Below are 14260 nucleotides of genomic sequence, written 5' to 3' on the forward strand. Positions count from 1 at the left end.
TGATGGGTATTAAGGAGGGCACATATTGCATGGAGCACTGGGTGTTATACACAAATAATGAATCATGGAACACCACATCAAAAACTAAGGATGTACTGTATGGTGACTAACATAACATAATAAAAATTATTATTAAAAAAAGAACAAATACTGTATGATTCCACTTACATAAGGTATTTATAATACACAAATTTATAAGGGACAGTGAGCTGATTAGATCTTAATAGCGGCTAGAAGGAAGATAAAATGGAAAATTGCATTGTGGATACAAAGTTTGTTCGGAGTAAGGGAAAAGTTTTGTAAATAATGGTGATGATTACAAATGTAATTAATACCATTATATTTTACTCTTAAGAGTGGTTAAAACTTGGGGAGCCCAGCTGGCTCAGTCTATAGAACATGCAACTCTTGATCTCAGAGTTGTACGTTTAAGCCCCATGTTAGGTGTAGAGTTACTTAAAATTAAAATCTTTAAAAAATGGTTAGAATTTATGTAATATTTTATGTTGTATATATTTTGCCACTATAAAACCAATTTCTATTAACAGGATTTATTGCTTTGCCTTTCTTTTTCCTCTTAAACTCAGCTTTCTTACTCTATCCCACCATAGTTTTGAACACATATTCTTTATTAACTTTGAAAAATCTGTGTTTTCCAGGCCATAAAATTATTTACTTACTAATGAATCATCAAACTTTACATAAAAAACCAGGGATGTACTGTATGGTGACTAACATAATAAAAAATATTTTAAAAAATTATTTACTTACCAAAAATAAATATATTTAATATTGTAAATTAAAAATATACTCTTTTTTAAAAATATGGAATGTTTCATGATTTGTGTGCCATCCTTGCTCAAGGTCCATGCTAATCTTCTCTGTATTGTTCTAATTTTAGTATATGTGCTGCTGAAATGAACACAAAAATAAACTCAATAAAAATCACTTACATAGTACTTTATAAATATTTCAAATTCTATTAAATGCTTTTTATATATTGTTTTATATATTGTTTTATTTATGGGAGAAATGCCATTATTAAGACCAATTTATATGCGAGGACATATGGTATAAAGAAGTTATTTAACTTTTCTAAGATCATACAGCCAGTATTTGATATTCTAAAAGATACGTTGTGTTTTCAGAGTCCATGCTGTGAATAAATACACAGTATTTCCCTACTCCTGATTAAATTAGTTTAATCACTAAGGTTCTTTATACCTTAGTTTCTTGCTTTTAAAGTAATAATAATACCTGCTTTGCTGGTTAAAGAATTTCAAAATATTAAATGAAACAATATGTATGAGACTCTTAATCTCAGGAAACAAACTGAGGGTTGCTGGAGTGGGGGTAGTAGGAGGAATGAGGTGGCTGGGTAATGGACAATGGGGAGGGTATATGTTGTAAGTGTTGTGTATTGTGTAAGACTGATGAATCACAGACCTATACCCCTGAAACAAATAATACATTATATGTTATAACAATAAAAAAATTGTGAAAAATAAAAATAAACAATATATATGAAAGAAAATTGAGTTACCTACATACAAATTGCCAACATTTTAAAAGCATTAATAAAATAAGAGAAGACCAGAGTGAAAGTTCTAATAGAAGCATCTTCCTTCTATCATCCATCATTTATTCTTTCTTTAACAGGCTCTATGCTGACCACACTAGGGCATGTAAAAGAGAGACAAACTTAAATTCTGTCTTGAATAGCTGATGCCTAGTGATTAGCTAAAAGTAACTCCATGATTTCCTAGGTTTTTCAATCAATATTTTTAAATTAGCACAAAATCAATTAGTTAACAACTTACGATGCTCACAGGAATATGAAGATTTATAAAATAGGAAAATGTAGACTTCAGGGGCACAGATGATGCTACTAGCTCTTTAATCAAATACATAATTAACAAATATGCATTAAAATATGCTGGTCTTTTATTTTCCAAAATGATTGATTGAAATATGTCAACATGATTTTTACATGTGCAAAAGACATGTAGTGAGGAATTGCAAGATGGCTTGAATTATAGAAACTAACCACCAGTTCCCTCTATGTAATAGATACCACATTCTGAACTTCTTGAATATTCATAATCATTGAATTATTGTTTATAAATAGTCTGGAGTATTTCCCTTCCCAAGAACATATGTATATCCATCCCTATGTAAAGAAAACATGCTTACATTTGGCCCTGTGAATTGATCTTTTTTGTCTCTCACATTCTCTGGCCTATTTTACTTTGTGGCTAAGATTTCAAGTTTGGCTGTGAAAGTATAGAATCCAGGACTGGGATGTTAATTGACACATCTGGGGTTCAAACTTTTGATTTTGGTCTCATTAGCACTATAATGAACTGAGATAACTGGCCCAGACAAATGGTTATGCCACTTAATTTCAAATGAACAAAGTATCTTTCTAAATCTCAAGTGTAATTCCAAAAAGATAGTCACATCATTAAACAGTGCTATGTATTATGATACTCTTTGTAAAAGTAATACTGTGTTTTCCCATTGTAAAAACTGAGGCCCCAAAGCAGGTTTTGAAAGTTTAGGAATTTTTGGTCTAGAAGTGTCAACCATCCTTATCACTGACATCCCTTATTCCAGAGTTTTGTAAAAAGCTAATTGTGTGTTATATAGCATTATTCCAAGTTATCACCAAATGAGGTCTTGGGATAGTACAAAGAAAAGAATTAAGGAATAGTATCACAGTTTATTTGTGATACCTACAGACAACTTTCCCATCAAGAAAATAAAGCATTCACTTGGAGAGAGCTGTAGTTGAAAATATAAATCCTTGAATAAGGGTTTTGAATTTGATCTTCCATAGACAAAAAAAGGCTACTTTGCCTTCATGCTTCTGCATAACTGCAACTCTTTCTCTTTCCACTTCTCCTTCTCCACCATGGGACATTATATGATAGGATTTTTTACAAAGTATACATAATAGCAAACAGGTAACTGATTCTTTGCCTTGAAGACTTAACTTCTTCTTTCTCCAGAGAAATAAGATTTTCAACCCAAGCAAATAGCCAGGAGAAATTAACAGTGTATACATTCTTTTAAACTGAACTGCCCCACAGGGGAGTTGATTTGTCACTAGTCCATTAAGAGAGAACAAGTTCTGATATGTTTGATTGCCATACTTGTCTCTAAACACAGGGTACTGTATTTCAGGAGTTCGAAAAAAGTCAAAAGGAATGATGTTGAAATGCATTCTGATTTGGTACTGACAACACTGAAAGCTAAATCTCCAATCTTGATATATCCTATGAGTTCCAGTCCTGTGTTTTTAATTCACTTCTAAGGTATTTCCACCTTCTTCCTATTTTTTGTCTAATTTTTTAAATAATCACCATTATTTTTTTCTGTCATCCAAGCTCAATAGCAGACACTACTCAGCTATGAAAACCCCTATGGATTCCATTTCACCTAAGTGATGAAACCCATTCCCTCCTCTCCATTCTCACTGCTTCTCACTTTATGTAGACCCTCATTACCTCTCATATACATAATTACAATTGTCTTCTACTGGCCTTGAGGCTTTTTTTTTTACTTTAATATAGGCTATAATATGCTACCAAATTAATTCTATTAAATAATTCCCTTAATGATGTTACTTTCTTTTTCACTAAAATTATTTGGTGATATTTCCTGCTTACCAAATAAGGCACTACATCTTTATTATACCTCTTTATAGTGTAAATCAACCCCTTTTCCAGTCAAATCTCCCACTACTCTCCTTCAGATTTCTTCCACTCCAGCTAAAATTGGGCTACTTGTTATTTCCTGAATATTCCCATGCCACCATTTTCTTCTTCCAATTAAATGTCCCCTTCTCCATTTCCTTTTTCTAAATCATCTCAACTGTTTAAAGTTCAGATCAAATGTTCAAGTTATTCTCCAAAGCATGAAGTAATTTTTCTTGCCCCTGAATTACCAGGATATATTTGCAATTTTGTTTTTGCCTCTCTTGTGGAATATATTACTTTTCCTACTTTATTAGTTATTTTCATAATTCTTATTTTATTCTGCTATTAGAATGCAATTTCCTTGAAAGAAGCATACTGAATCCTACACATGTGAATATATTTTACAGCAGAAACTGAAGTATATTTTTATATTTGAGAAAATAATATTTTAATTTATGGGAAATAAAAGTTCCTGAATAGTTTTTATTATTAATGTTATTTCACACTTTTATAATGCATTTTAAATATTTCTGCCATTCTGTGTTGAGGTTTAATTAAATTATATTCAAAAAGCAAGAAAGGATACCCAATGGAAAAAAGACAACCTTTTCAATAGATGGTGTTAGGGAAACTGGACAGCAACATGCAAAAGAATGAAACTGGACCACTTTCTTGTACCATACACAAAAATTAATTGAAAAATGATTAAAGACTTAAATGTGAGACTTGAAATAATAAAAGTCTTAGAAAAGAACACAGACAGTAATTTTTTTGACATCAGCCATAGCAACTTCTTTCTAGATATGACTCCTGAGGTAAGAGAAACAAAAGCAAAAATAAACAATTCTGACTACATAAAAGTTAAATACTTCTGCACAATGAAGGAAACAATCAAGAAAACTAAAAGGAAGCCTATGGAATGGTTATCTGATAAAGGCTTCGTATTCAAAATATATAAAGAATTTATACAACTCAACAACCCCAAAATGAATAATCCAATAAAAAATGGGCAGAAGACATGGATAGACATTTTTCCAAAGAAGACACAGAGATAGCCAAAAGACACATTATAATATGCTCAACATCACTGATCAGGGAAATGTAAATCAAAACCACAATGAAATATCACCTCATACCTGTCAGAATAGGTGTGACACAACACAAGAAACAATTGTTGGTGAGGATGTGAAGAAAGGGGAACCCTCTTGCACTGTTGGTACAAATGCAAACGGGTGCAGCCACTCTGGAAAACAGTATGGAGGTTCCTCAAAGTTAAAAAGAGCTATCCTATGAGCCATCAATAGCCCTTCCAAGTATGTACCCGAAGAATACAAAAATACTAATTCAAAAGGATACATGTTCCCTGATGTTTATAGCAGTATTATCTACAATAGCCAAATTATGGAAAGGGCCCAAGTGTCCATTGACTGATGAATGGATAAAGAAAAAGTGCTATGTATGTATGTGTGTGTGTATATATATATATATATAGAGAGAGAGAGAGAGAGAGAGAGAGAGAATATTATTCAGCCACAAAAAAATGAAATCTTGTCATTTGCTACAATGTGGATGGAGCTAGAGAGTCTTAAGCTAAGTGAAATAATTGAGTCAGAGAAAGACAAATACCATGTGATATCACTCATATGTGGAAGTTAAGAAATGAAACAAATGAGCAAGGGGGAAAAAGAGAGGGAGATGGGCAAACCAAGAAATGCACTCTTAACTATAGAAACAAACTTATGGTTAACAAAGTGGAGGTGACTGGGAGATGGGCTAAAAGGTGATGGTGATTGAGAGCGTACTTGTGATGAGCATCAGGTGTTATATGTAAGTGTTGAATCACTTATTGTACACTTTAATAATACACTGTATGCTAACTAATTGGAATTTAAATAAAAAGTTTTTAAGAAGTTTCTTTGATTCTAACATAATAATGGATCAGACACTAACCAAATTATTAAAAGTTTCCTTACTCTATCGCTTATTTTACTTTTCATACTTATATTACTTAAACCTACTTTAAAATAATACCAATGTCTTTTGTCCCTCTTTTGTGTTTGATTTGCTGTGAAACATTTGTCCAATAGTAAAGACAATTTGAATAGCAAAGATGATTAGACATACAAAATTCCCTTTATTCTTAAAAAATTATATAGAGAATTTTTTTGTATTTTGGAAATTTTGAGTGAACATGTGAAACTTTAATTTTAACTATTAATTTACATACTATTATATTTCCCATTCAAGGCAGTAAATATTATTGCAACATATGTCTGTACCATCATAAATCATTTAAATAATAAGGGAACATGTTTTATTTTTCTCAAATTTCTACACAACACAAAACTTTACTTACTCTATTTTCCCTGTCTATTTTTACTTTGTAATGTTTTCATAGTTCTGCTTCTGTTTCAATGTCAGTGGACAATCCAACCTTATAATTTCAACTTTGCAATAATTTTCTACATTGCATTTTGTACAGTGAAATCCAATGAAGACCTCCCCACTTGGCATGTGCCTAATCTTCAGGGCCAATTTACATTTCATTGCAATGTGACAGGAGGAAAATGTAGCCAGATGTAAAAGGGCCAAGCCACATTGTCAAGCAGAATGCTTGAGTTAAATTAAAAAAAAATGAAAGGAAGAAGAAAGAGGGAGAAAGGAAAACAAAAAATATGTCTTCTTAAAACAAGCAGAATTCTACAAGTTAATACTTTAAAGGAACAAAGTAAACAGGTGTAAATATTTATTTATCCAAAGTGTGGTTTAATTTTAAATTTAAATCCCTCTGAAACTTAGAGCACTGCGTTTATAATAGGAGAACAGTAGACAGACTTGCCCTTCACTGGAGGGCATGTCATACGGTCCTTGCCTTCTCTGCAAAACCATCAGGCTGGCAGTAGTGACAGATGAACAGCTTACCATTAATTTCCCCTCTTTCATGCCTTCAATCCAAACGGTGCATATTCTCCACAGGGATGCATCAAGGTCTTTGCCTCTATTTCTCTTGCATACTCACACTGACTTATAAATCAAGTGCAGATAGAATAGAGGGCAAATATCAATCTTTAATTATTTTTTCCTCCTGGCCCATGCCCACTGGCACACTACTGAGCTTTGACTGAAAGGGTCTTCAAATCATCCTGTGATTTATAGGCTAGGTAGTTCTCAGTGAGGACAAAACAACAAAGGAAATCTGAGAGGGAGAATTTGTATATCTTGGCTTGCAAATTATAAGTTTTGTGATAGCAGTGTTTTAAAGGATGAGTTACCTAAAATATGTCTCTAAGATGTTATTATCATGGTGGGGAAAATTTTTGAATATAAAGCCTTCCTGCATTCTCTTAGCATGGCTAGAAGAAAAATCTTTAAAATGTTTTAGTCTTATTTCTCCCCTTTGTTGTAAGGCGTTAGTTTCTTCGTAAAACTTGAAGGATTATCCAAAAACAGACCCTCTGTTATGATCGGTTTGCTTTCTTTAAATTGGTATGTTTAGGGGCGCCTGGGTGGCACAGCGGCTAAGCGCCTGCCTTCGGCTCAGGGCATGATCCCGGCGTTGTGGGATCGAGCCCCACGTCAGGCTCCTCCGCTATGAGCCTTCTTCTTCTCCCACTCCCCCTGCTTGTGTTCCCTCTCTCACTGGCTGTCTCTATCTCTGTCGAATAAATAAATAAAATCTTTTAAAAAAATAAAAATAAATTGGTATGTTTTATAACAGCATTATGAGTAAAGTGCTTCATAGAATGTACACAAAGTCTAGGGTGTAAAATCGGGAGGCTTTAGCATGTGATTGTTAATACTTTGTATATATTTTTCAAATTGTGCTTAGTATATTGTTTGTGGTAAATGGTCAATAAGTATTGCATTTTTTGAAACTAAAATATTCTGCGGTGCTACTTTGATTTTTAGCAGTAGTGGTCATTTTATGCTAATGATTAAGATCACTGAAGATGTCTGAATTTTTTTTTAATTTGCTTTGAAGGAATTGTACCCTGCATCTTTTAGGATACTCAGTTTGTTTGTATATTTTAAAAGAGGAAATATTTAGCTGGGGAAATAGTGCCTGAAAATTCTTTTGGCTTATAATACATCGCTCTTGTACTAAAAGTACATTCAAAACCACTAGGTGAAGCAATAGGATTTTAAGCTCACAAAGGCTGATATGATTATTGATAAATAATAAGATTATTTTTTTTTTGCTAAGCATGAAGTGTTAATGCTGTTAAATGCCTGGAAATGTTGATGTTAAAAGCTGCCTGCTGGCCTTTTGCAGGTGACATATCTAGGGATTCAGAGCTATTTCATTTTCTATCACTTTCTTTTAAGGCTGCAAGCCCCATCTATAAATTACAACTGATAACAAAAGTGGAAGCTAACAGTGGCAAAATTAGGCCCAAAGGCAAAATAATTATATATACAGCCTTCAGCAGTGAAGGAGAGAGCCATCAATCAGGCCCCAATTATTCACTAGTTAATCAGCTCTGCCCTTCCTTTATTGAAGGGTTACAGTGTAATTAAGTTGGCAGCATCCTTTTAATTCATCAAACATACAACACATGGCGGTGTTTGTTGCAATTGGGGGACAGCACCTTTGTGAGTTTGACCCTAGCACTGCTTCTGAAAACTTCAAGAGGTAAGAGAGAATATTTATGCAAGAGCACGGTACTGGGGTGGTAGTGTCTTCATATACAGGCCTAAGATGAAAACAATGAAGAGAACAGGATACTGCTGAGCACATTCAAATCCATAAAGCTAACCTTAAATATGTAAATAAATGTGTGTGACTATGTGTATTTATGGATGTGTGTGTGCATATGTGTGTAAATGGCACATATAAAAGATGTGATATAAAGAGATATGGCTGATTTCTGACATGCAAATGAGCACTGAGACATTCAGAATACAAGCTTTAGGAGGATACCCACTTATTTCAATGAGACTGGGCTTGCACAAACCAATTGGGAGGGAGATCCTGTAAACTTTTGTTCAGAGCCAGTTTTTGTGGTACATCAGAAAATTACACAAATGACATTACAATAATAAATTCTTAGGGTTCTATTTTGTTTTGGTTTTTGTTCCTGAAATTAGTGTTACTCTGATTCTCCAATTTGTTTAAAAGTGAATTTGTTCTGTTTCCAAAACTTGTCTCTTCTTAGAATGTTCTACAAAGTGTGACAAGAATCCCTAATGATTATGTTTACATTGTTGCTGTCTGCATGGAACCTTCTCACTTGAAGACTATAAAGATGATGACATATGGATATTTACGATGTAATGTGTTCTTTTTCACAATTGCTCAAATTTTTAAATTATTTTTTAACTAGCTCAAAAGCTGTAATTGAACATCATCTATAAAGAGAAGTTCACAAATATTTTATTTCATCACATTTTCTAAAATCTCTAAATAGTGGCATTCCATTCATAACTTGGAACCCAACAATATTGTCTATAAAGAATAATTCAATATAAAAAAACTAAATAAGTTAGAAAACTGATATATTTGGTAAGGTGGCTAATCTTACCAAGTTCACATAAAGGGCGTGCGCACACACACACACAGACACACACACACAGGAAATACTAATACCACTGAGAGAATAGCTAAACTAGTTAGTTTGAATCATGCATGGAACAACATGCATGAAATATAAAAAATTTAGAATAATGATAAATTGTCTTAGAGATGTTCTTCTATGCCCCTACTTTGTTGTGTTTAATTTGGGTATTGGTATTAGATAGTCCATGTATTCTTTTATTAACTACATTCTAAGAAATTTACATGTGAGAAAGTGATGCATCTTTCCCATCCTCAGATAGCTTGCACATAAAGGGGAGCCAAAAGTTTCATTGAATGAATGCATATAGAAAAAACATGTGTTACTACTGGTTTAGTAGCTACCCATAAAAATTTAAGGATTCACTTAGATTGGTGGTTATATTGTAGGTAAACAGAATCCAAAAATGAATGAATTTCATATATCTACAAAATCAATCACAGAGTGGAAAATTAATCATTTAAAATTAAGAAGAGGAAGTCTAAAATTCCTTTCTGTCCAAAAAAGTGTATGACATTTTGATACCAAAATTTAAATTATTAGCGATTTTTTCATTCCTAAATATACTACTTTTGTCCCTAATGAATTTGATTTAATTGAATTTTGCCTACTTGACCAATAAGGTTTCTATTTTTTCTAGATTTTGCCTACTAATTTCAAGGATTTATTTCTTAATATTTGAAGAGCCATGTAAATTAACCCTATAGATATTAGTTTGTTATTTCCAAGAAAAATTAAATAAATGCTGTATAGTCCTTATGTTCAGCTTAAGTACGTGTTTCCCATGTCATCCTCTTTTTAGTATTGCGTTCTTTCTGTTCTTTGAGTTGCTTATTCTAGGTCATAGTTGTTTTATTTTTTTTTTCCATGTAAAGACAGAGATTTTTAAAATAAGCATTGGAAACAACTTACTTTGGGAAATCAAAAATAAGATTTCCATTATTCTTTAATGGGCAAACTTTCCCCTGATATTTTTATTAGTCCTAATGAATTCCAGGAAGCACTTCTACTAAAGTCTCTTGCAAGTTTTATCTTATTTCTAGGTTTTCACTTTTTAAATTTATATTGGCCTTCCCTCAATTTCATGGTAGGTTAGACTACCCTACTTAGTAGTTTTTTATTTTCATTTTCTTTAGTTTCTTGTCTTTTTCTGAAGGAGTCCAATTGAGAAGCCATTTTCAGGGCATTTTCATATTTTATAAAATGTCACTCAAGCATATGTGAAGAGAAATACATTGTTTCTCATTTTCAATATCTTGATCACCATATGTGGTGGAGATTATAGTTAGAACATGTACAGAACTTGCTAAATTCTGTATGGGAACACTTCAATTCTTTGTATATGACTTTAAATGTTTCCATCTTTTGTCCAGAAAGATGAACTTCCTGAATTCAATGCAGTGTCTAAAAATTGTAAGATTGGTTTAACAGCATCTTAAAAATCAAACAAATAAAACAAAATAGTGCTGTAAAGTGAAGGGCATGAATAAAAAGATGAATGAAGAAAGCATAATAAAAACACCTATTTTTTTCTACAGTAATTCATAATAAGACAGACTTAAATTCTCTTGAGTGAGAATCTCTATTGGAGGGCAGCAGCTTCTTCTTTCACTTGGCAATTAAATTAGAGCAAGAATAAACTCCTTTTGTTTAGCTTCATAAGTAAAAAGAGCTGAATTTTTTTAAAAAAAATGTGGTTAACAAGACGAAATAATTATTTATGAATGGACATTAATGAGGACAGGGTCTGCCATCTTCTTGCCAAACATCATGAATTATTCATTAACTTAAGGTCCTTCACAATATTGGTTCCTTTAATCCAAAAGAAGCTCCAGAACACTCTCCTCCCATAGTTATCTTCTGTCACTCAAAGGAAGATTCATACTTGATTTAATGTTCAAAATAAACTTTAAAATTTAGTTGATATGAGGGGAAAAGAGAGAGAGAGACAAACCAAGAAACAGAATTAAAAAAATATTAAGTTATGTTAGTCACCATACAGTACATTATTAGTTTTTGATGTAGTGTTCCATGATTCATTGTTTGCATAAAACACCCAGGGCTCCATGCAATATGTGCCCTCCTTAGTAACAATTAATGGACTAGCCCATCCTCCCCAACCCCTCCCCTCTGAAACCCTCAGTTTGTTTCCCAGAGTCCATAGTATCTCATGGCTCATTCCCCCTTCTGTGTACCCTCCCTTCATTCTTCCCTTCCTTCTACTACTGATCTCCCTGATATTCCTTATGTTCCACAAATGAATGAAACCATATAATTGTCTTTCTCTGTTTGACTTATTTCACTTAGAATAATCTCCTCCAGTCCCATCCATGTTGCTGCAAATGTTGGGTAATTGTTCTTTCTAATGCCTGAGTTATACTCCATTGTATACATGGACAACATCTTCTTTATCCCTTCATCTGTTGAAGGGCATCTCAGCTCCTTGCACAGACTAGCTATTGTGGACAATGATGCTATGAACATTGGGTTGCATATGGCCCATTTCTTCACTATATTTGTATCTTCGGGTTTTTTGTTTGTTTGCTACTTATCAATAATATTTTTTATTACATTATGTTAGTCACCATACAGATCATCCCTAGTTTTTGATGTAAAGTTCCATGATTCATTAGTTACGTATAACACCAAGTGCATTATGCAATATGTGCCCTCCTTACTACCCATCAACGGCCTATCCCATTCCCCCACCCCCTTCCCCTCTGAAGCCCTCAGTTTCTTTCTCAGAGTCCATAGTCTCTCATGCTTCATCCCCCCTTCTGATTACCCCCCCTTTCTTTAACCCTTTCTCCTCCTACCGATCTTCCTAGTTCTTATGTTCCATAGATGACAGAAATCATATGATAATTGTCTTTCTCTGCTTGACTTATTTCACTTAGCATTATCTCCTCCAGTGCCATCCATGTTGCAGCAAATGTTGAGATATCGTTCTTTTTGATGGCTGAGTAATATTCCATTGCATATACGGACCACATCTTCTTAATCCAGTCATCTGTTCAAGGCCATCTCAGCTCCTTCCATGATTTAGATATTGTGGACAGTGCTGCTATGATCATTGGGGTGCATATGGCCCTTCTCTTCACTACGTCTGTATCTTTGGAGTAAATACCCAGTAGTGCAATGTCTGGATCATAGCATAGCTCAATTTTTAACATTTTAAGGGACCTCCACAGTCTTTTCCAGAGTGGCTGTACCAACTTGCAATCCCACCAACAATGTAGGAGTGATCCCCTTTCTCCACATCCTCTACAACAATTGCTGTTTCTTGTGTTGTCAATTTTTGCCATTCTAACAGGCATAAGGTGGTATCTCAGTGTGGATTTGATTTGAATTTCCTTGATGGCTAATGATTTTGACCATTTTTTCATGTGTCTGTTAGCCATTTGTATGTCTTCATTGGAAAAGTGTCTGTTCATATCTTCTGCCCATTTTACAATTTGTTTGTTTCTTGTGTATTGAGTTTGAGATGTTCTTTGTAGATTTTGCATACCAGTATTTTATCTGTAATGTCATTTGCAAATATATTATCCCATTCCGTAGGCTGCCTCTTAGTTTTTTTTGACCTTTTCCTTGGCTGTGCAGAAGCTTTTGATCTTGATGAAGTCCCACAAGTTCATTTTTTTCTTTTGTTTCTCTTGCCTTTGGAGAAGTGTCATGAAAAAATTTACTGTGGCCGATGTCGTAGAGGTTGCTGCCTATGCTCTCCTCTAGGATTTTGATGGATTCCTGTCTCACATCGAGGTCTTTCATCCATTTGGAGTTTATCTTTGTGTATGGTGTGAGTGAGTGTTCAAGTTTCATTTTTTGCATGTAGCTGTACAATTTTCCCAACACCATTTATTGAAGAGACTTTCATTTTTCCAAGGGATGTTTTTTCCTGCTTTATCAAAGATTAGGTGCACAAAGAGCTGATGGTTAATTTCTGGGTTCTCTATTCTTTTCCATTGGTCTATGTGTCTGTTTTTTGTCAGTACCTTGCTGTCTTTGTGATCACAACTTTGTAGTACAGCTTGAAATCTGGCAATGTGATGCCCCCAGCTTTGTTTTTCCTTTTCAGCAATTCGTTGGCATTTCGGGGCCTATTTTGGTTCCACACACATTTAAGGGCTGTTTGTTCCAGTTCTTTGAAAAATGTCATTGGTATTTTGATCGGGATGGCAATGAAAATGTAGACTGCTTTGGGTAGCTTGGGCATTTTAACTATGTTAATTCTTCCAATCTATGAGCACAGAATATTTTTTCGTCTTTTTATGTCTTCTTCAATGTCTTTCATCAGTGTTCTGTAGTTTCTAGCATATGGATCCTTTACCTCTCTGGTTAAGTTTATTTTGAGATGTCTTATGATTTTAGGTGCTATTGAAAATGGAATGGATTCCTTAATTTCTCTTTCTTCAGTCTCATTGTTCGTGTATAGAAATGCAACTGATTTCTGAGCATTGATTTTGTATCCCGCCACATTACTGAATTGCTCTATAACTTCTAGTAGTTTGGTGGTGGATTCTTTTGGGTTTTCCATATAGAGTGTCATGTCATCTGCAAAGAAAGACCATTTGTCTTCTTTGCCGATTTGGATATATTTTCCCTTCTTGTTGCCTGACTGCTGTTACAAGGAGTTCTAGTACTATGTTGAATAATAATGGTAAGAATGGGCATCCTTCTCATGTTCCTGATTTTAAGTTAAAGGCTTCCAGCTTTTCCCCATTGAGAATGATATTTGCTGTAGGCTTTTCATAGATGGTTTTTCTGAGATTGAGGAATGGACCCTCTATCCCTATACTCTGAAGGGTTTAATCAGGAAAGGATGCTGTATTTTGTCAAATAATTTTTCTGCATCTATTGAGAGAATCATATGATTCTTGACTCTTTTCTTGTTGATATAATCTATCACACTGATAGATTTGCGAATGTTGAACCACCCTTGCATCACAGGGATGAATCCCACTTGGTCATGGTGGATAATCCTTTTAATGTACTTTGGATCTTATT

General features: G+C 33.8%; 1 non-coding gene across 1 annotated transcript; it reads right to left on the reverse strand.

The window, feature by feature from the left end:
* Nucleotides 1-819: 819 nt before the first annotated feature.
* LOC117797605 lies at nucleotides 820-925 on the reverse strand. Its single transcript, XR_004622604.1, has one exon. It is a non-coding gene; the product is annotated as a U6 spliceosomal RNA (small nuclear RNA).
* Between the last annotated feature and the right edge of the window lie 13335 nt (nucleotides 926-14260).

This window comes from Ailuropoda melanoleuca, chromosome X (assembly GCF_002007445.2).
Source record: "Ailuropoda melanoleuca isolate Jingjing chromosome X, ASM200744v2, whole genome shotgun sequence".
Lineage (NCBI taxonomy): Eukaryota > Metazoa > Chordata > Mammalia > Carnivora > Ursidae > Ailuropoda > Ailuropoda melanoleuca.